This window comes from Palaemon carinicauda, chromosome 13 (genome assembly GCF_036898095.1).
Source record: "Palaemon carinicauda isolate YSFRI2023 chromosome 13, ASM3689809v2, whole genome shotgun sequence".
NCBI lineage: Eukaryota > Metazoa > Arthropoda > Malacostraca > Decapoda > Palaemonidae > Palaemon > Palaemon carinicauda.
This window is the reverse complement of record NC_090737.1, coordinates 100370408-100391331: the sequence shown is the minus strand read 5'-3', so window position 1 is coordinate 100391331 and position 20924 is coordinate 100370408. Positions and strand designations below refer to the sequence as shown.

Genomic DNA, 20924 nt, shown 5'->3' with positions numbered 1-20924 from the left:
TTGCCGAAACCAAGAAAAGCAGACGTAAAACTGAGTGAATGTCAGATGTCAAACTCAAATGTGTACATGTACTCTATCTGAGGCTTGTGCTAGCACTGAAGCCCGAAGGGTGTAATTACCTTGTAATACTTTGTCTTGTGATTCATGGAATCTATACAGATGGCATTGCTCACAATTTGTTTTATATCAAAATATGATAATCATCAAAATTTACGATACAGAAGAAATACTGCATTTTCTCGTGGGGATCAATGTTTATGGTTTATTTAGTTACTTTTACTAATTTCCCTGACTATGAAAGTAAGAGGAATTTTGATAAAGTATTTCATATATGCATTCTCCATTGCCATTTGAAGCTCAGTGAATTTTTTCAGGATTTTGTGTTTTTCATCCTATACCGGCCAGGCCCCTTAAATTGATTACAGGTATTTGATGTTTTGTTGTCCCTTTTGATTGTAGCTTTGAGGCAGCCTCTGGAGCAGCTGTGATGAAATATCACTTAAAAAAAAAAGATGGCTAAGAAGAAAAAAATTTGAGTAACTAAGTAACCTGTCAAATTACATTTGAATATTTACGCTGTTATGTTGGTCTTTATTTATACCTATATATGTAGATTAAATACTGTATTTAGAGGATTGATTACTAAGAAGCTTTTCATGGAGATATCTGTCTCTCTCCTTCTGGTTTTGAAGACCTGTATTTTCTTATCATTGCATTTTTGTTTTTTTCTCATTGATTATTTGAAATATTTTTTTGATAATCTTTTTCAATACAATTCCTCCCAGAGGGTGTTTTATATTCCAGCTTATAATAATACATACATATACCAAGGCACTTCCCCCAATACTGTTAGTATTGTTTTTTTTTTTTCTCCTAATGTTCTTTCAGCTTACTTAAGGTTGAAGAAATCTTACCCAGAGAAGATAGAGTTATTTATAATAGATTGCTGATTTTCCCCAGAATTAAACCAACGGTCATACTACCTGTTTATTCATCAAGCTCAAGGCAAGAAAAGATAATGGAAAGTTCAGCAGATTTAGCTGGGTCCTCTTGTCCAGTAAAAAATTAACGGGTGGTGCCCAGCGCCCATTTCATTATTGATTATTATTTTTTGTCCAGATCTCTAGGCATTCCACCGTATTTTATTGTGTAGTGAAAAGCTGGGCTGTGGTTAGCATTCATACACTAGGCAGTGTGTGTTATACATCTGGCTGCAGTCCGCAAAACACTACAGTGTGCCTCTTAGCACGCTACTAGGAGCTAGCTCACCTGCATGCAATATATGGACTTTGCATGCTCCACAGGTGAGTGCTACCTCGTAGATGGTGAACTCACCTGCACACCCAGCTTAGACTTCGCTCATGCCACAGGTGAGGGCTACCCCGGTGGTGTGCTGTCACAGGTGTGCACTATGCGTAGGTGGGCGAGCTCACCTGCACGCCAAGTACAGTATGGACATTATGTGTGCCACAGATGAGTGCTACCTTGCCAGTGCATACTGCTCTACCCATAGGTGGTGTGATAGCATGAATAGGTAAATGAGGTGGGTCACCAAAGTGGTGTACCACACGTGTTTCATGCATGCTCGTACACTAACTGTTATGGTTTTATTAGCCTTTTACAAACACCCAACGGCCACAGTTATGTTACCACCACTCCAGATTGGGGGCTGCTGCGAAGAAATGTGCGAATGGTTGTCAGTGGCCAAAAAAATCAAAACCAGTACTGTACATTGTATGAGAGTATATGAAACACTTGCCGTACATGCGTGTATGGCAACCCGTTGGTCGTCCGTGCCGAATTTTTTCCGTCTGCAACCTCCTCAGCCAATCTCAAGTACCAACGTGATGTTGTGTGAAAATGTACTCCATGTCACCAGACTTACAAGACCACAATTATACAACACATACCAACAGATCTGTACTCGGCAACGCTCGTTTTACTGCGCAATGACACTAGCAAACCCCCTTGAACGGGCCCTTTCCTGATGATCCACCGTACACTGAAGGCTTTCTAAATCAACAATCGGGGCAAAGAAGAATGGGTCTCTATTGGTCGCCTAAAACCTGCATATCTCCTGCCAGATGACCCGCCTACAGTACACCTCTCATGAGCAGGACGTCCAATTTCACATGTTTTTTTTTTGGGGGGGGGGGGGGGGGAAGCCATGTACCGCACGTGTTTCATACACTGTAACGGTTTTGCTTATTTTCATCTTAAAACTTGATCTTCCCTGCAATGTTAGTAAACCAATCTGTATAAATCTGAAAGTTCATATATAATTTTGCAAGTCCTAGTTTAATAAAGTTTAGTTGCATTCACCTTGCCTCCCAGTTACAACCTAACGGTTCTCTCGCACAGTGGTGATCCCCATTGCTATTATTATTATTATTACTTGCTAAGCTACAACCCTTGTTGGAAAAGCAGGATGTTATAAAGCCTAGGGGTCCCAACAGGGAAAATAGACCAGTGAGGAAAGGAAACAAGGAAAAATAAAATATTTGAAGAACAGTAACAATATTAAGATAAATATTTCCAATATAATCTATAAAAACTTTAACAAAACCAGAGGAAGAAAAATTAGATAGAATAGTGTGCCCGAGTGTACCCTCAAGCAAGAGAAATCTAACCCAAGACAGTGGAATACCATGGTATTGAGGCTATGGTAGTACCCAAGACTAGAGAACAATGTTTTGATTTTGGAGTGTCCTCCTAGAAGAGCTGCTTACTATAGCTAAAGAGTCTCTTCTACTCTTACCAAGAGGAAAGTAGCCACTGAACAATTACATTGCAGAAGTTAACCCCTTGAGAGAGGAAGAATTTTTTGGTAATCTTAGCGTTGTCAGGTGTATGAGGACGGAGGAAAATCTGTAAAGAACAGGTCAGACTATTTGGTGTATGTGTAGGCAAAGGGAAAGTGAACCATAACCAGAGAGAAGGATCCAATGTAGTACTGTCTGGCCAGGCAAATGACCCCATAAATCTCTAGTGGTAGTAATTCAATGGGTGGCTGGTGCCCTGGCCAACCTACTACCTACCCAGTTAGGAAAAAAAGACTCTTCCTCAAGCGAGACTTCTTACAGGCGCACCCATGACTGCGGCTGCTAGGGCACCTGAACGTATGAGTTCTTTGGCCCCGGGGAAAGTCTTAGCTTAGTCTCCGCTCGTGGCAGCTGATGCTCTTGGTGTTGGCAAAGATTCTACACACTTACAAGTCCTATAGGATCAGAGTGAAAGAGAGGCCCAAGTCAGAAGGTACAGATTACCAACCTCCTCAGGGAAAAAATCATTACCGAGACAGGGGCTCACCTGTCACGACACCTATTGGCATCATCACATGAATTTCCATGGATTGTAGTGAAGTGTTGCTGTCTTTTAATCTCATCCAATAACTCCCTTTCGTCACACCATTGTGTTTCCCATGGAAGCACAATGGTGTTAGAATAGACAAACAAGGGTATCCTTCATACAGCATAAAACACACAGACATAGACATTCCTTGCAGTCAACGACCTTACCACATTGAAAACACCGCTCCTCGTCTGATCAGTGAAGTCGAAAAACGTTAGTTCTGATCAATATTTGGATGGATTATAGCCTGGGATCACTAGAGGTGGATGGCAATGACTCCTATCTGTCTAACCGATGCAAGATGGAGTTGGACCTGAGACAGCTCCTTTGGCCTCTATAACCCAGATCAATACAGGCAAGGAACTTTCCTAGCAGTTATTCCAATCAGGCAGACTCAGATAGTGGACTTTGAGGGACCTGTCTTTCCCTCTGCTAGCCAATCTAAGTCGTGGCCCTGGTGGAAGTTGCAGATGAGATATCAACGCAGGACATCTTATGTCCAGAACTGCTAGAGTACTGTTAACCAGTATGAGGTAACAGGACCCATTCTAGAAGGGCAATGACATAGTGATCGAGGATCCTCATAGCTCCGCTGTGGTAGCGGGCACAATAGTGCTTAGACCTCTTCCTGCTTGCACAGATAGCAAGAGAATGATTTTCTGCTTTCCTGAGCAGCCCATAAAACCTCAGTCAGAGATTAGATTCACCACAATCACTAGTGCCCTTACGACTTTTCTCTTGGAAGGTATTCAATGCCTCCCCTTCTCCCCTCTCAAGTAGGAATTTTGCAGTTAATTACAAAAAGGATGGCTAGATACCCCCATAATTCATCTTTTGCCTTCCATCAGGCAAGGGAGTTTTCTACTAAGATTTAGGTTATTGCATGGGCTTCTAGTTGCTCGATATCTCTCTCCCAGGAGAGCAAAGCTCACTACCTCAGGGAAGAAAGACCCTGCTTGGTCTCTACCACGATAGAGTACCGTTTGAGCTTTGAGTCTTGGTTATCATTTTGAACAGTCTACCTTGCAACAACAGAAATGTATCTTGTTATTTAGTGTTGAATTTATTAGTCCTCAATCAGAAGTTAGACCACTGCCTCGGAGTGTAGATTTTGAACCACCCTCCTTTAAGGAAGTGTTTCGTACCTCTAGTTAGCCCTCAGATTGGGACCTGACTCTTAGCTAGGTTTTTCCTTCTCAACTTGACCTCCATGATGAGAGCCAGTGAAGGACATAGTCTCTTTTAAACATACCCAAGCCCTGAGGTTAGGAGGTCTAGTAGTATTCAACCTTTTCCCTTTTTTTGTTGACGACCAATATTAGAACATTGACCAGTTTCTGTATATTCTTCAAATTTAGACGCCACCACTATCTGGCAGACCCCATTGGGTGCAGACTTTGTTAAGAGTCGGGCTCCAGTGATCCGGTTTCAAGTCATCCCATATATGTGGGTAATGGGTGATGCCAGGCATTGAAGTTGTCAGTGAGAGGGATAACTACCCCCATTGACCAGTGTACGCCCACCTAAAGAGAGGCAGCCCATCTCTAATAGAGGATTGATCCCCGCTGAAACCTCTTCTCATGTTGAGCCACATGGGATAGGAGGACTGACATCTTCTGATAAGAGGTGGATAACCGGCTTGTTCCTCCTTTGGAAACCAACCCCTCTGGTGATGACCTGGAAAATACAAACATGAACCTCGGTACAGACTATTCCAACTCAGATTCTAATATTGTAATGTTAGATTATAAGAACACACTAGAGAAGAAGAGAGAAAGAGAGAGTAATAAATGATGATGGGACAGAAAAATATAGAAAAGCAGAAGTATTACCTGGTCACTGTGAAGTAGTGAGTTATGAAAAGATTTTAATTTTGGAATTTGAAAATGGAAGATATGAACATGTGAATGTTTTTAAAGCTAATTTGGAAATAGTGAATATATGTGGAGAGCAGCCAAAAAATCTTCCCTAGGGAAATGAAAGTCTCTTGATAGAGACTATCCAAGATACAAAGCGAAAGATTAACAACACTTTCAACATTGGATGGTCATAGTGTCAAATGCTTTTCACATCCAACTTTCAACCAGAGTAAGGGTGTGGTATATGCTCCAGAAATGCTAGATATAGAGGAAAAAGAAATTGACGATGTACTGAAAAGTCAAGGACTAGTAAAAGTAGGTAGTATGAGAGTTGTTGAACAACACGTTCCTCTTGCTACTTTGATTGTAAAATTTGATCAGTGTAGACTACCTGATGTTATTAAAACTGGTTGATTATCTTTGAAGGTGAAACCATACATCCCTTTACCATTGCGGTGTTATTATTGCCAAATGTATGGTCATTCAAGCGAAAAGTGCAAAGAGAAACTAAATAAGCCAGCTGTTTGTGCCAACTGTGGAGAAAATAGTCATGGAGCATACACAGAAAATCCAAGTTGTATACATTGTGGGAATGCATACCCAGTTACATCTAAAAGCTGTATTAAGTTTATTTCTGAAAAAGAAATGCAGGCCATTAGGACCATGGAAAGAGTTACATTTAAATCGGCTCATAAAAAAGCTCTTGATAAACAAATAAAGCCAGGGCAACTCTTTTCACTGGTCTTGAAGAAAAACTTGCCAAAATACACTGATGAAAATAGTTTCCTCACTTCCTACATAAAGAAAGATATGAAAATAGTTAAAGAAGATGAAAGTCCCATTGAAGATTTATATCCAGAAAGTGTGGAAAATCAGATATTTAAAGATCTGAAAGATATTCAAAAGGCATCCACTCCCATTCTAAACAATAGTATAAACTTTCTCAGGTTGTGTCCTTGCCTGATTTGATGGAGGTTCTACTTGAAACCAATTTACTTGGTGTACCTGTAGTGGGGAAGGTGCATAAACATGGTACCTCACAACCTTTTGATAAAAAAAGAGAAGGCCCTCCATCTCTCTCACCTCTTTCCATAAGAAACATTTAGTCATGACTTCAAATAAATATCATATCTGCTAATGTTTCTGACCAACTGGAAGACAACTTAATTAAATTAGAAATTCAAGTTGAGGTACACTATCCACCTCAACAATTAGATCAAAAGAACACAAAGAAAAATACAAACCCAAAACCCAATATATCAAAATTCTCTCTAGAGAAACTACCTGGAAATATTGTTAGATCATAGATTACCAATGGGAAGTCTTCATTCAAGGTGCCTTCCAAAAAATAAACCATAGTTTTTCCCTTTATACTGCAATGGATTTGCCAGGATTTGTATGTGTCTTTTATTTCCTCCATTAACAGTCGAACACCACCATCTTCTCTGTGAAGTAAAGTAAAAACGATAACAGGCAAATTCACCCCCAACCCACTGCCAGTGTTAAAGGTGAATGGTCAGTATGTGACTGGAGCAACTAAGGTTAGTAATGCCCTTGCTGAACATTTCTCAAATGTATCGTGCAAGCATGAAGCAGCTCCTGGTCACCAGTATAGGAGCATTGAAGAAAAGGAAGTCTTAAATTTTGTAACAGGAATGGAATAGTCACACAATTCTTACAATGAAAGAGAATTTTATTTTGCTCTTGCTACTTGTAATGATACAGCCCCTGGACCCGATGGAATTCCATATGCAATGATTAAACTCGTACCTGTTAAAACCAAGTTATTTATTTTATGCATTATTAACAGAGTATGGTATGATCATAGTTATCCAAGTGTTTGGGAACAAGCCATTATTTTAGTGTTTTTAAAACCAGGTAAGGATAAGTTTTTAGCAGCAAACTATCGACCACTTGCTCATGTAAGATCATGGAGAAGATTGTCAATGCAAGACTGATGTGGTACCTGGAAAAGAATGATATTTTATCACCTATCCAGTGTGGATTTCGAAAAATGCACTCAACGACTGATGTGTTGATATAACTTGAGTCCTCTTTTTGTTAAGCCTTTGCTTCTAAACAGCCCCATGTAACAGTCTTTTTTTTTTTTACCTTGAAAAATCAGATGATACTGCATGGAGGCATGGTATACTTAAAACCATTCATAATTTGGGATTACAAGGAGAACTACCATTGTTCATTCAATCATTTATTTCTTGTAGATTTTTTCAAGTGAGAGTGGGGGAAACTATCAGAGAGGAATTGTCAGGAAGAAGGAGTTCCCCAGGGTAGTGTGCTAAGTGTAACCCTATTTGCACTAGCCATTAATGGGATATCCTGTCATTCTCCAAGATATTCTCTCAACACTATTTGTAGACAATCTCTCCCTATCATTTGCTGGAGCTAGAATGGCAATGGTTGAGAGAAAACTACAACTGTCAGTTGATAAAATTATTCAGTCGGCTGATATGAATGGGTTTAAGTTTTCGGTAAACAAAACTACTGTTGTCAATTTCTGTCGTATTCTGGGATTACTTCCAGACCCGGATATGTACATCAAATCTCAACAGATCCCATGTGCAAGTGAAGCTGAGTGTTTAGGCTTGATATTTGATTGTAGGTTGACATGGGTTCCTCACTTGAAATCATTAAAAGTAGAATGTCTTTATGCTTTGAAACTTAAAATTTTTGTCCCATACATCATGGGGGCAGATTGCAAAACTATTTTAAAGTTATACAAAACCTTAATTTTTTCAAAAATTAGTTAAAAGTGTGAAATATACTCCTCAGCCACCCCTAGCCGGTTGAGGATATTTTATTCTATGCACCATTCTGTTATCAGACTGGCAACAGGAGCATTTAGAATTATGCCTATTCCAAGCCTCCTTGTTGTCACTGGAAAATTACCCTTAGACCTTTGCCGAAAGTCTTCTATTATTCCATATTGGTTTAGGTTGCAAAGACTTCTTAATTCTTTAGCCTATCAGACTGTAAGCTTTGTTAAGGCACTCAACATATTTTGAGTTACACCCAAAATACCCTCACCCTCATGTTTTTTTTTTGTGAAACTATTGATAGACAGTTTTGATATAGTTAGAACGAAGGTGCTCCCATTTAAAGTATCATCAATGCCTCAATGGAAATTACTAGTGGTATCTTTTTGTAAATATTTTATTGGAGTTGAAGAGATTATGACTGACTTAGAAGCCAGGTCTCTTTTTTACGGAACATTTTGCAGAACATACGGAATTGACTTTTATATATACTGATGGCTCCAAATCCGATCCTGTCATTGCATTTGGAGTATATAGTAATGGTTTTAATTGTAGAAGTGCACTTCCTCTAACAGCTTCCATATTTACTGCTGAACTATATGGCATACTAATTTCCACTGAAAAAATAGCGTTGGAAGTGGTGGGTAATTTTCCTATTTTTAGTGATGCGAGGAGTGTCCTTCAAGCTTTAGAAGTTTTTAATCCAGTAACCCATTAGTTTTAAAGATCTTAGAATTGCTTTTTATTATTGGACTGACAGGTATAACAGTTAAATTTTGCTTGGCTCTGGCACACGTAGGTGTGTGTGGAAATAAGAAGGCAGATTCGCTGGCAAAGAATGCTGCAGCTGAGTTGCGACCAAGAAGGTATCCCATTCTTTGTGATGATTCTTTACCTAACATTAAGAATTTGATTTCTAATAACTGGCAACAGAATTGGGATAGTTTTGTTGGATATAAGATCCGAGAAATAACGAATGTTATATCCCCCGGGAAGTATTACATGATTTTCCAAAAGTGGGAGACTACTCTTTGTCGTCTCCGCATTGGTCACTCTCGGTTGACACGAGTTTCTGCTTATTGGCCAATACTAGCCATATTGCGACGTCTGTTTGGTACCATCGACAGTGAGGCATTTGTTGACCAAAAAGCCCCACTTATAGCAGTGAAAGAAATGGATATCTGTTTAAGGCTCGAGGTGAGGATGGCAGTTTCATCCTTGCCAATATTCTTGGACATGATGTGTCCTACCATGCTAGTGGTATTTTTAGCTTTACTGTACTTCAGGAACAGGTCTTCTGAAAGGTATTTAACTTTAAAATTACATTTTTGCTATTATGGTTTTAATTGAATATTCTTTTATTTTTTATTCACAATAGATTATATCTGCATCATTGACCTTGGATATAAGGATGCCAGAAAACATCTAATCAATAAAACAATCAAAAAGTGACTGGGATTCATTGGTGTGTGAGTGAGAGGGGTATAGGGCAAACCCCCCCCCCCCCCAGCTACCCTTCATAACCCCCCTAACTAGCGGTTTGGGTATTTTCTGTCTCATTTAAAAGTCTTAATGGCTTGTCTTCCAGTTTTTCTAAAAGATAATCTCTAATAAATAGCTACAGGTTTGTACCAATTACTTGCAAATTTGTAATTTTATAGGTTTTTCTGTACTGCAAATGACCAAATCCACAAAGCTTGAACCCGTGATTAAGGAGGGATAACTGTACTTGATATGTGATTCTTACTGATGTCCCTTCCCCAGATTACTCATTACATGGGACGGTATGATTCATGTACAAACCAGGGTCTATCAGTTTCTCATCCTTATGATAAACAGATAAGTGGTGATAGTGGCCATGCTTTTGCTTTGCCACAGATCAAGCCTGGAATACTTCCAGAGAAATTACAGAACCTTCCAGTTTTGATTCCAAGCGGCTTTCCAATCATCTTATCTGTGACTCACCCTAATTAAATGACAAGAGTTTTTATAATAAGTAGGAACAAGTAAATTTTAAGAGTAATTATTATTTATCCTAGCCATACTAAATTGAGTCCTTTAATCCAACTTCACTCCTCAAACTACCTTTTTAAGTTCTGGTCCAAAGCATGAAAAGTGAGTTATGAGGTTACTATAAGGGGGGGGGGGGCTCCCTGGGGTTGCTTGCCTAGCACCCTCTCCAGTCAGATAACTACTCATTATCTGTTTCTATTTTAGTGACCAATTCTAGTTTGTGCTGACGTAATTTCCTTAATTAAAGGACTCAAATGAGTGTGAATAGGAAAAATAAATTTACAAATTTCTTTTTGAAAATTTCTTCTTTTAAAATATTTTAATTTTATTTCAGAAAACTCCAACATTTCTAACATGCCCTTCTCCACTGATAGTTGTTCTCTATTATTTCAGACCTTTCATCCCAAAGGAAATAATCATCCACCTCTTTTTGCAAGATTGTGTAAACTAATGAAGATATCTTCAAGAGATACAAGACTGGAAAAAAGAAAGAAGGATTCATATTTTAAGACTCATGTAAAGAATAGGATGTTTAGTGTTAGCTTTATCATTGTACACTGTTGATGATAATATTGAGGAGGATGTCATCTTGTAATAAGGAGATGATGAGGAACTCTGAGGAACTGGAATTTCTAGTGAAAAAAGAAATAGAATATTCGTGTACACACACTGCTGTCAAGTTAGAAAATAATGATTTAGTTGATAGTGTGCTCTTTAATGATGGCTCTCTTTTCATGGATTTAGACATGGAATTCAAAGCAGAGCCAGAAGTATTTGAGTCAAGTGAAGGTGACATTAAATATTCAAAAACAGAACCAGAAATATGTGAGTCAAGTGAAGGTGACATGAAATATTCTTTTGACACTGATGCATCAGTGAGTCAGGAGAAATTTAAAATCAGAAAAATGGAAGTCAATAAAGAGGAGGAGAGTGTAAATGAAGGTGAGAAAGAGGAATATGGGATACAGTTGGTATCTAGTAGGAAACAGGACAGAATAAACGAAAGAAGGGAATTAAAATGTTCACAGAAAGAGAAACAGATAAAAACCAATGGCTTGGGAAAACCTCTATGTCAGGAAAGTTATTTCAAAACTCACACTGATGATGGTACGAAAGATGAGTCATTTGTGGTAGGAAATTATGAAAAACAATTTTGTGATGTAGTTGACCCCAACACTCACTTGTTAATTCACACTGGAGGTCAGTTCATATGCAGAGAATGCGGCAAAACATTTTCTAATGAAGTTAATCTTGAAAAACATAATGAAACTCACACTGGGAAGACATCATTTAATTGCAGTGTCTGTGACAAAGCATTTTCGGTGAAAAGTCGTCTCACAAACCATTATAGAATTCACACGGGGGAGAAGCCATTTGAGTGCAATATCTGTGATAAATCCTTTACTGAAAAAAGTAATCTCACAAAACATTATAGAATTCACATGGGAGAGAAGCCATTCAAGTGTAGTATCTGTGACAAGGCATTTTCTCAGAGAAGCTGTCTTACTGCACATCACAAAATTCATACAGGGGACAAACCATATAAGTGTGATGTCTGTGACAAAGCATTTTCTAAGAGAGTTGTTCTCACTGCACATCTTAGAATTCACACGGGGGAGAAGCCATTTAAGTGCAATCTCTGTGACAAAGCATTTTCTGCAAAACGTAAATTTACAAGTCATTATAGAATTCACACTGTGGGGAAGCAATTCAAGTGCAGTGACTGTGACAAATCATTTTCTGAGAAAAGGATTCTCATAGAACATTACAGAATTCACACTGGCGAGAAGCCATTTAAGTGCAATCTCTGTGACAAAGCATTTTCTCAGAGAAGTAATCTTACAAGTCATTATAGAATTCACACTGTGGAGAAGCCATTCAAGTGCAGTGTCTGTGACAAAGCATTTTCTCATAAAAGTTATTTCAGAAGCCATTATAGAATTCACACTGGAGAGAAGCCATTCAAGTGCAGTGTCTGTGACAGAGCATTTTCAGAGAAAATTCATCTCAAAGAACATAATAGAATTCATACTGGGGAGAGGCCATTTAAGTGCAATGTCTGCAAAAAAGCATTTTCGGTGAAAACTAATCTCACAAGACATTTTAAAATTCACACTGGGGAGAAGCCATTCAAGTGCAATGTCTGTGACAAAACATTTTCGGAGAAAATTCACCTCACAGAACATTATAGAATTCACACTGGGGAGAGGCCATTCAAGTGCAGTGTCTGCAAAAAAGCATTTTCTGTGAAAAATAATCTCGCAAGACATTTTAGAATTCACACTGTTGTGCCTTCTCCTCGAACCACCAGTGTGCCTTCTCCTCGGACCACCAGTTTGCCTTCTCCTCGGGCCACTGGTGTGACTTCTCATCTGGCCGCTGGTGTGACTTCACATCGGGCCATCGAGCGCGTTCCTTAGGTTGCGAATGGGGCAACCCCTCACTTTGAATAATCAAGGTAAGGGTAGCTTTGGATAAAATAAGAAGCCGTAGACAATGAGGAACTCAAATAAAAAAAATGTCGAGCAAAGATGCTGGAAAGGTACCAATCAGGATAAAACGGTCCCCTCAACTCATCCCTGTACTTTGCGGGTTGTTGAGAGCAATGGTGGAACTTCAATCTGTGCATCGAGCATCCAGCAGGGATCCCCACCAAATCAGCAAAATCCTGATCCTGTGGCCCAGCAACCATCAAGGTAAGGAATCAAAAGGAAAACCAGACTCTTTTAAAGATTGAATGGTCCCTTGCAGAGAAGAAAGTACTCCTCTTCTGCTTCACCTACTCAAGGTATGAGGGGTGGGCCAGACGTAGAAACCAGGTATTCAAGGAAAAAATTAGAGAGTCAGATTTACCACCTGAGAAAATTGCTGCCACCAATACAAGACTAAGAGCATCGATAGTTTCACAAACTCCAAAATATCTTCCTTAAGAAGAAATAGAAAAGTTAAAAAAAGAAGCCAAGGCCAAAGCAAAGAGTGACTACGAAGAGAGAGAGGTAAGTGAACAACAAGTATAAAGAACAAGTAGATGGGAAAGAGAAGATGAATTTTTATTGATATGGGCCATGGAGTATACCAAAGAAAAGTTTACCAGACAAAGAGAAAGATGCAATGAGGGGCAGAGAATATTCCATCATCACTGCCCAAATAAGATCGGTCTATCTAGCTCAAGGCTCACCACCCAGAAATTTGATTTCATTGTACATCAATACTTTAATGAAGCAGAAATTCAAAAGATGAGTGAGGATGTTAGAGATATGTTAAAAAGACTCAAATGTCCCATAGAGGAGCCCTTTGAAATGACCCATGGAAATGCTGTGGAAAATACAGATCAAGTCTGGCAAAGACCATTACCACCAGCACCTCAGAGGACCACAACCTCTCCCTCAAGCTCTAGCACAGGTACAGAAGAACCAAGCAGCCTTGCCAGAAGAAATGGAAACCACACTTCACCTAGGCGACCAAGAAACATCGGAACAGAGTTTGACCCTGAACAATGGGAATTAGAAGAGGAACTAGACAATGAAATTGAAGAAACCAAAACAATATCATTGGAAGAACGGCCCAAGCTGATTAGGCACCAGGAGTAGACAAGATTCCAAATTTCTGGCTAAAAAAGATCACAGCGCTACACCACACCTATGAACAAGCCTTCTCAAAAAAGATACGAGGAGAAGAAGAATCACCAGAGTGGCTTACAACGGAAAACACCTCTCTTCTCCCTAAGAGTTCTGAGACCGATCTCCCCAACAAATGTAGGCCCATCTGCTGTCTACCAACAACCTACAAATGGCTCACTGGAGTTATAGGAGATGAGATCTATGAACACCTAGATCAAAGCATATAAATGGAAAAAGAACAAAAGGAATGTATTAGAAATAAACATGGAACCAAAGGTCAATTGCTAATTAAAAAACAATATTAGAAGACTGTAAGAAAAAGGCAAAGGAACCTTAATATGGCTTGAATAGACTATAAGAAGGCATTTGACAGTGTGCCACTCATCTGGATACTTAAATGTCGGGATTATATAATACCAATAAGGAAAGAAGATGGTCAAGTGGAAGACACCATCTGTCTTAAATACACTCAGGGCCAGATAGTAATTCCAGACGTAAAAATACAAAGAGGAATATTCCAGGGTGACAGCCTCTCGTCACTTCTCATCTGCTTGACCATAGATCCGCTTAGTAAAATCTTGAATGACCTTAACACCAGCTATGACCTAAGCAAAAGCAGAAGTAGAAAAGACAAACAAAGGAGTGAACTACGTACTCTTCATGGATGACCTCAAACTATATGCAGACAATAGAAGAAAACTGGAAGAACTAGTTAGGACAATCCACAGATGTTCAAGTGACATCTGCATTGACTTTGAATTAGATAAATGTGCTGAGATTTCTATCAAGAAAGGGGAAGAAAGTAACACCAGAAGGAATAGAAGTAGAGGAAGGCATGTTTGTAGATCTGCCAGAGGATCCTGCATGTAGATACTTGGGAATAGAAGAAAATAATTGTATAGAACACAAGAAAATGAGAAACGATAAAGAAATAGTACTGTACATCAGCCGCCTAAAGAAGATCAATGCAATAAATCAGCTAGTGATACCAGTGGTGACCTATGGTTTTGGTATTGTAGACTGGCTGCAAGGTGACATAGATACGATAGATGTTAAGATCAGAAAGATTCTCACCCTGCATAAAGTCACATATAGAAACCAGTGTATAGATAGAATATACCTCTCACACAGAGAAGGTGGACTAGGCTTAATCGAGATTAATCAAGCATACAGAGCATCAATAGTAAGTATAGGGCAATACTTAAAAAGCTCTGAGGATGAATGAAAACATCAAAAAGGTTGCCCAACATCATAATGAAGTCCTGAGCCAACTAACATCAATAACAAAGCAAGCTAAGAACTTCGCTGGTGACTTGCTAGAAGAAACAAAGGGCACGGAACAGACACTAGTAACAATGATAGCCAGAAAGACCAGGCAGAAATTCAGTTCTAGAGAGGAGAAACTTAGAATGAAAAGTTTGGAACACCATGGAAGAGCAGGAAGATTCCAAGAACTGGAAAAAAGTTGCATAGACAAAGAAGAGTCACTCAGATGGATAAGGAATGGAAATTTAGGTTTTGATGGAGAAAGGATGATAATAGGAGCAAAAGACCAAGCCCTCCTAACAAACGGCCTCAAGAAAATGGCTGGTGTATCAGGAAACGACCAGTGTGGTTTTTGTCTTGTAGCAGTTGAGAATGTTGGCCATCTGGTTTCAGCCTGCCAGATTCTGCTTGCAGATGGTCGCTACACAGCTCGCCACAATAAGATCTTTAAATATATACATTGTAAAATATGTAAAGAATAGAAAATTGAAGTAAAAGATAAGGTATGGGAGCATGAACCAGATCCAGTTACAGTCGGCCCTTGCTCTTCGCGGTAGTTAGGTTACAGTCACAGTCGCAAAAGGGGGATTTTCGCAAATAAATGCTGCACTAAGGTTGGCTAACTCCTAACCCTTTTTTAAAAAGTCACTGCCACTTTCCAAAAGCGGGTGCCCGAGCTGATGATTACCGTATTTGACGGCCTATAGGACGCACTTTTTTCAAAAAATTTTGGCTGAAAAAATCGCCTTACGCCTTATACATCGTAGGTAAAGTTTGAGACCTACAGTAGGCTTAGACTAATTTAACCCAGCCTACGCTAGGTACTTTTACCTGCACTAAACTCCATGCAAACTTATTTTATTTTTATTGCTGGTATTATTGTATTATTACCGGCACTTTAAAAATTAATTCATTAAAATTAAAGCAATTTAAACTGAAGTGCTGTTACTTTCGTTTATGAATATCAGCTGACAAAATGTAAACATCGATTTATGGTCACATTCTCATTATCTTTTACCTTTATTTCCTTAGCCTTTGATAATTTTATTGCTATCGTTAATAACGGTACAATGCACCTCCTCATTGTACTGTACCTTTTACTCACTAGTTATTCATATCCTTTATTGCTTAGGAAGATTTAACAGTTAGAAACATGAAAAGTATTTGTTGGAATTAAATGATTAAAGGAAATACTTGGACAACAGAAAATAAAAGTGTTTTTATAAATTTGTTTGCTAATCTTATGCTGTATGCGCTGCAGGAGGAACTGATTACTTTGGGACATCTTTCTTTAATGATTTGGTACAAAGTGGAATTTCAATTAATTGATGTGTTATTATGCTGAAATTGTTTTGTATTTTAACTTCTATTATTAGTTTCTTCCTGCACATCATACAAACCTTCAACCTTTGATACGATTATGACTTCAGGTGGTAGTAGTTGTAGCTGGCGGGTAATTTTCACTTACTAGAGACCATAATTGTGTTACAGTTTCTGTGCTACCTGCCTTAATCAGATTTCTTTTGTTCCTGTGAAAAATACAAACCTTACGCTCTTAACTGTGGAGTATCATTTCAGCGAAGCTGAAAGCAGCCAATAACGGATTTTGAGTAAAGTGAAAAATCTGTTTTTGGGTGATATTGCCATGTCGTCCTGATGGAAGGTTCCTTTAGGTAGCTTTCTAAGGGATATTTGGCTACAGTGATACTCCCAGAGAATTGACCTTAGGTCTCCAGAATTCTAACTCCTGGTACAAGTATCCTTAATATAACTTTTAAGGATATCGCTTAATATCAGGGGACGTATTTCTTGATACGACACATAGCAATCTTCACCCCGAATAGAGTTTTCGCCTTGAGGGGGAAGAGTGGCGAAGTTGAAGGGCAGCCGTTATCAAGGTTACCTGGTGGATCCCCTCCCCGTACTACTATGGCGTAACTATTCCTTGTTACATTTAAGCATGGATAGCCGCAGATAGAGTAGTTTCAGGTGGTGTCTTTCATTACATAATTGTAAACTCCTTTTTGAAAGAAGGGAGGGTCCATCAGGACGACATGGTGATATCACCCAAAAAAAGATTTTTCGCTTTGCTCAAAATCCATTGTTTGGGCTCAGCCATGTCGTCCTGCTAGAAATATACCAGAGAATTACTTGAAAGTACTATATCTTTGGATTTGTATAAGTGCCTTTACTTTGAATGGGTTCCTTATATGGTCTCCTAGACCTTTATATATGACATTACCGTTATTTGTCATATCCACTAAGCTTGGAACTAGCTTAGGCCTTCCTGCCCCCTACAGGGAAAGTGTCAATTTCGACTATAAAGATTCAAAGTTTGTATCTCCAAAGGGACGGACGGTAAATCTCAGAGATTACCCTTCTCATCCCTTGGAAATCTGTACTCTAATTTCAAGTTGGGCCCTTCTAGGGTTTGATTAAAATTCTTGTATACTTTATTTCTCTGGAACTGAGATAGCAGCAATGACGCATATACATTCAGTATTTTACCTTGTAACTAGATTATCATTTGTAGTTACAATCAGGTATGAATCTGATCCGGCATTGAAAACACATCAGGGTCCATACTTTCTCCTTTTGGGAAAAATATGTAATTTCATCAAAATGATGCCACTCAATGGAGATGTGAAACCAAATCTGACTGATTTGTACAGATTTTGGAAATGCCTGAACACTGTGACGCAACGTTCACTCGGCACTGGTGTTATCGGTCAGATATGCACCTATATGGAACAGTGTTAATCATCGTTGTGATTTGCACTTGAGGGGAAATGTACCCATGCACCCGATGCACTGGAAAGTCCCAAAGCAGTTCACTGTTTGTCGCAGGCTTAGACGACAGGTTTCTAAAACTACCCGCCGCCACCACAACATGTCTTATTTATGTACTTGTTTCATATAGTATTGGAAGAAGTTCTGTGAAGAAGCAATTTTCTTAGGATCAGGAACTGTGGGTGAGCTGTCAGGATCCGCCATGCGAATAAGGAAGTGAGCATTGCTCTTAGTTAATTTAGGGATAGATTTTGATCCTGAGGTTTTGCCTCGGAAGATCTGTCCTTCCTTGAAGTCTGAAGTTCTATGAAGATAGACCTTAAGACACCCTAATGGGCATAGGGAGACATCTTCCTTCAGTGGGCAGATTCTCCAAGGACCCCACCTTTTGGTGGGCAGCCCGTTTTTGGCTAGAAAGTAGGATCGGGGAAAGGATTCAGTTCTCCTCTTCTGTGAACTGAATATGGCCTGCATCCCTGATAGGCCAATATTTCACTAACTCTAGCCCCTGAGGCTATTGCGAACAGAAAACCGAGTTACCGTGTTAGCTCTTCTAGAGTACAATTCTCATTATTCAGGTTCGAAGCATAGTGCAAGACTTGACCAATGCCCATGTAATGGGCTTTGGAGGGGTTGTCGGCTTGGGTCTAGTGCATGCTTTGGTACCTTAAAAGGGATTCGCTTATGAGGTTCGTCTCAAAGGCGTATAGAAGAGGTCTAGTCAGGGCCGACTTACACGTGGTTATCGTGGTGGAAGTCAGGCCTCGTCCAAGTAGGTGAAAGAAGAGAGACAGAAACCTGTTGAAATTTCTGTAAGTCCCTTTGTTTTCACGAGGCTTACCCCTTTCTTCCAAGACAATCCGCATTGTCTCCTGATCAGACTTGACTTGTCCTCTACAATGAAGTTGGCCACATTCTTCGAGATCCCAACCTTTTGTTCGCTGTTAGGGCGAAAAAATCATGAGATGCAGGTTGTTGGTTCTCGAGGATGAAATATAACTGTTGACTTCTATACCAGTTTGGATAAAACGGGGTACGGCAGAGGACTTTTAGCAGGAGATTGGTTGGTGGAAACAGGTAAGTTTGATTCCATCCATTCCAGTCGAGAGACATGATGTTTATTGCTTCCGCTTAAGGTTCTCGTAAGGGGCTACATAACGAGGTAGTTTCTTGTTGTCGCTCGTTGTGAAGAGGTCGATCGGCAGTTCCGGGACTTTATCAAAAATAAAGGAGAATGAGTCTGCGTCTAGGGACCATTCTGTCTCTATCGGTTTTCGTCCGGATAGAGCATCCGCCGTCATATTGTGGAACCTTTGAAGAGGAACTGCTTGATAAATGCCATCATCTCTTCCTTGCCAGGCGGAGGATGGCTAACATCACTTAGTTGATGTGAGATGAACTCGAGCCTTGTCGATTAGACATATTACTATCACCTCGTTGTTGAGAGCCAATCTGATGTGGACTGTTCTGTGAGGGGATAGTCTTCTCAACATCAGGAGGACTGTCATAGCCTCCAAGATGTTGACGCGTATCACCACTGATGTTTGTGGTGGTTGCAAGAAATTTGTCTGTGCTAGGCTCTTATTCATTGATCACGGCCTTAATGGCGTGCGCAATTGGGTCAGTGTCAACATTGTTGATCTCTTCAAGCGTTTGATGCGTATCTTCTCCAGACTCCTGGCGCATCCTTTGGCTGTGCTTCTAGCATGGGGCCTGTCACTACTGCGAACCGGAGAGAGCCCAGTGCTCTTTCCTGTTGGCATTTTGAAATCCTCTTGTGTTGGATTAGTCTCTTGACATATGCCGCTATTTCTCCTCTTCTTTAATATAATGGAGAGGAGGTGTCACTGCAAGTTCCCATGGATTCCCAACCATTGAAACTTGTGAGCTGGAGAAAGGCGAGACTTCTAGCAACTGATCTTGAGACACAGGTGTTCCAGGAACTGGATCACCCTTCCGGCCGCTTGCAGACAAGTAGCCTTGGATGCTGCCTTACGAGTTATGCTACTACCTGTACTCTTTCGGAGCATAGGTGCTGGACAATCGTGTCCGTTAGCATTGCGAATACAGTACCTTTGAGGCTACGTTCAGTCCAAAGGGCATGGCTGCGAAGACAAATTTTGTCTTCTGTAGCCTGAATCCTAGGTAAGAGGAGAGGGGGCAACTGACTGGTGGGTGCCAGTAAGCAACTGCCAGGTCTATTGTTGTTCTCAATGAACTTGTTGAGTGAAGACAAGTCTAGAATGACTCTGAGTTTGTCCGAGTCTTTCTTGGGAACGAAAGACAGCCTTCCTGAATTTAGATGGACTTCGCTATCCTCATTAGCTTCTTGATCAAGAGTTTTGAGGTATATTCTTCCAGTAAGGGGGAAGTGTCGGAAGAATTTTTGGAAAGATGGACCCAGGGATCGAAGGTCCAATGATCCCGAAAGTGGAAAAGTCTACCTCCTACCTGGAACCTCTCATTGTTAGAGGTTCCTGTGGATATGTTTCCGTGACCACGTCCTCCTCCATCCTTGGGGGATTTTCGGAGGATCCTCTTTTGGGCCCTTACCATTGTAGGACCGAAAAGTGGTCGAGTGATTTTCAAAGCCTGGATTAGATACAGGTAACTGGCTACCAGCTGATGAGAGACCATCTGGAGGGTGGTTTACAGCTGGACTACTATTTGAGGCACCGTGATCATGGTCACGGTTGGAAATTGTGCAGTTCTAATGAGGATTTCCTCTTTGAGGACATGCCCCACTTTTGGAGCAGGTTCCTACTCTCTGTGGTGGCTTTGGTAATGACTTCTTGGACCACTTCCTGTGAGAAAGGGTCTAGGCTCCAGATACATGATGAAATCAGTTTTCTGGGGTGTTATTAAAGTCCTGCACATATTTGTAAGCAGTTCTGCTGAGACAAGGATGCAGTAAGACTATCGTTCATCTCCTATTCCCTTCTCAAAGGAGGGTTTGACAACTTTGGAAGGTTCTCCTTAAACTGCTAGCCTGCTATCTCCGGATCCAACCTCAAGACAGAGAAGGTTAGATGTACCACTTTCCACTTCTCCTCGCAGGTTGGCGTAGCCGAAGATAATGGTTTATATTTCTCTAGGATTGGGCAGGGTTTTCCCTCTTCAACTGCTCTCATGACACAGTCTATGGATTTCCCGGAAAAGGGGGAAGGTTCAGGAGGAAGGAGCAATGAAGGGTGGATGCTTCTTGCTCAATGCTGAGGCTTTGGAGTTAGTATATCCGGCCCCTTTCCGGG

At 40.1% G+C, this 20924-nt stretch overlaps 1 pseudogene; it reads left to right on the top strand.

The window, feature by feature from the left end:
• LOC137652345 (zinc finger protein 83 pseudogene) overlaps nt 1-13152 on the top strand; it is a 106089-nt pseudogene extending 92937 nt beyond the window's left edge.
• Nucleotides 13153-20924: the final 7772 nt, after the last annotated feature.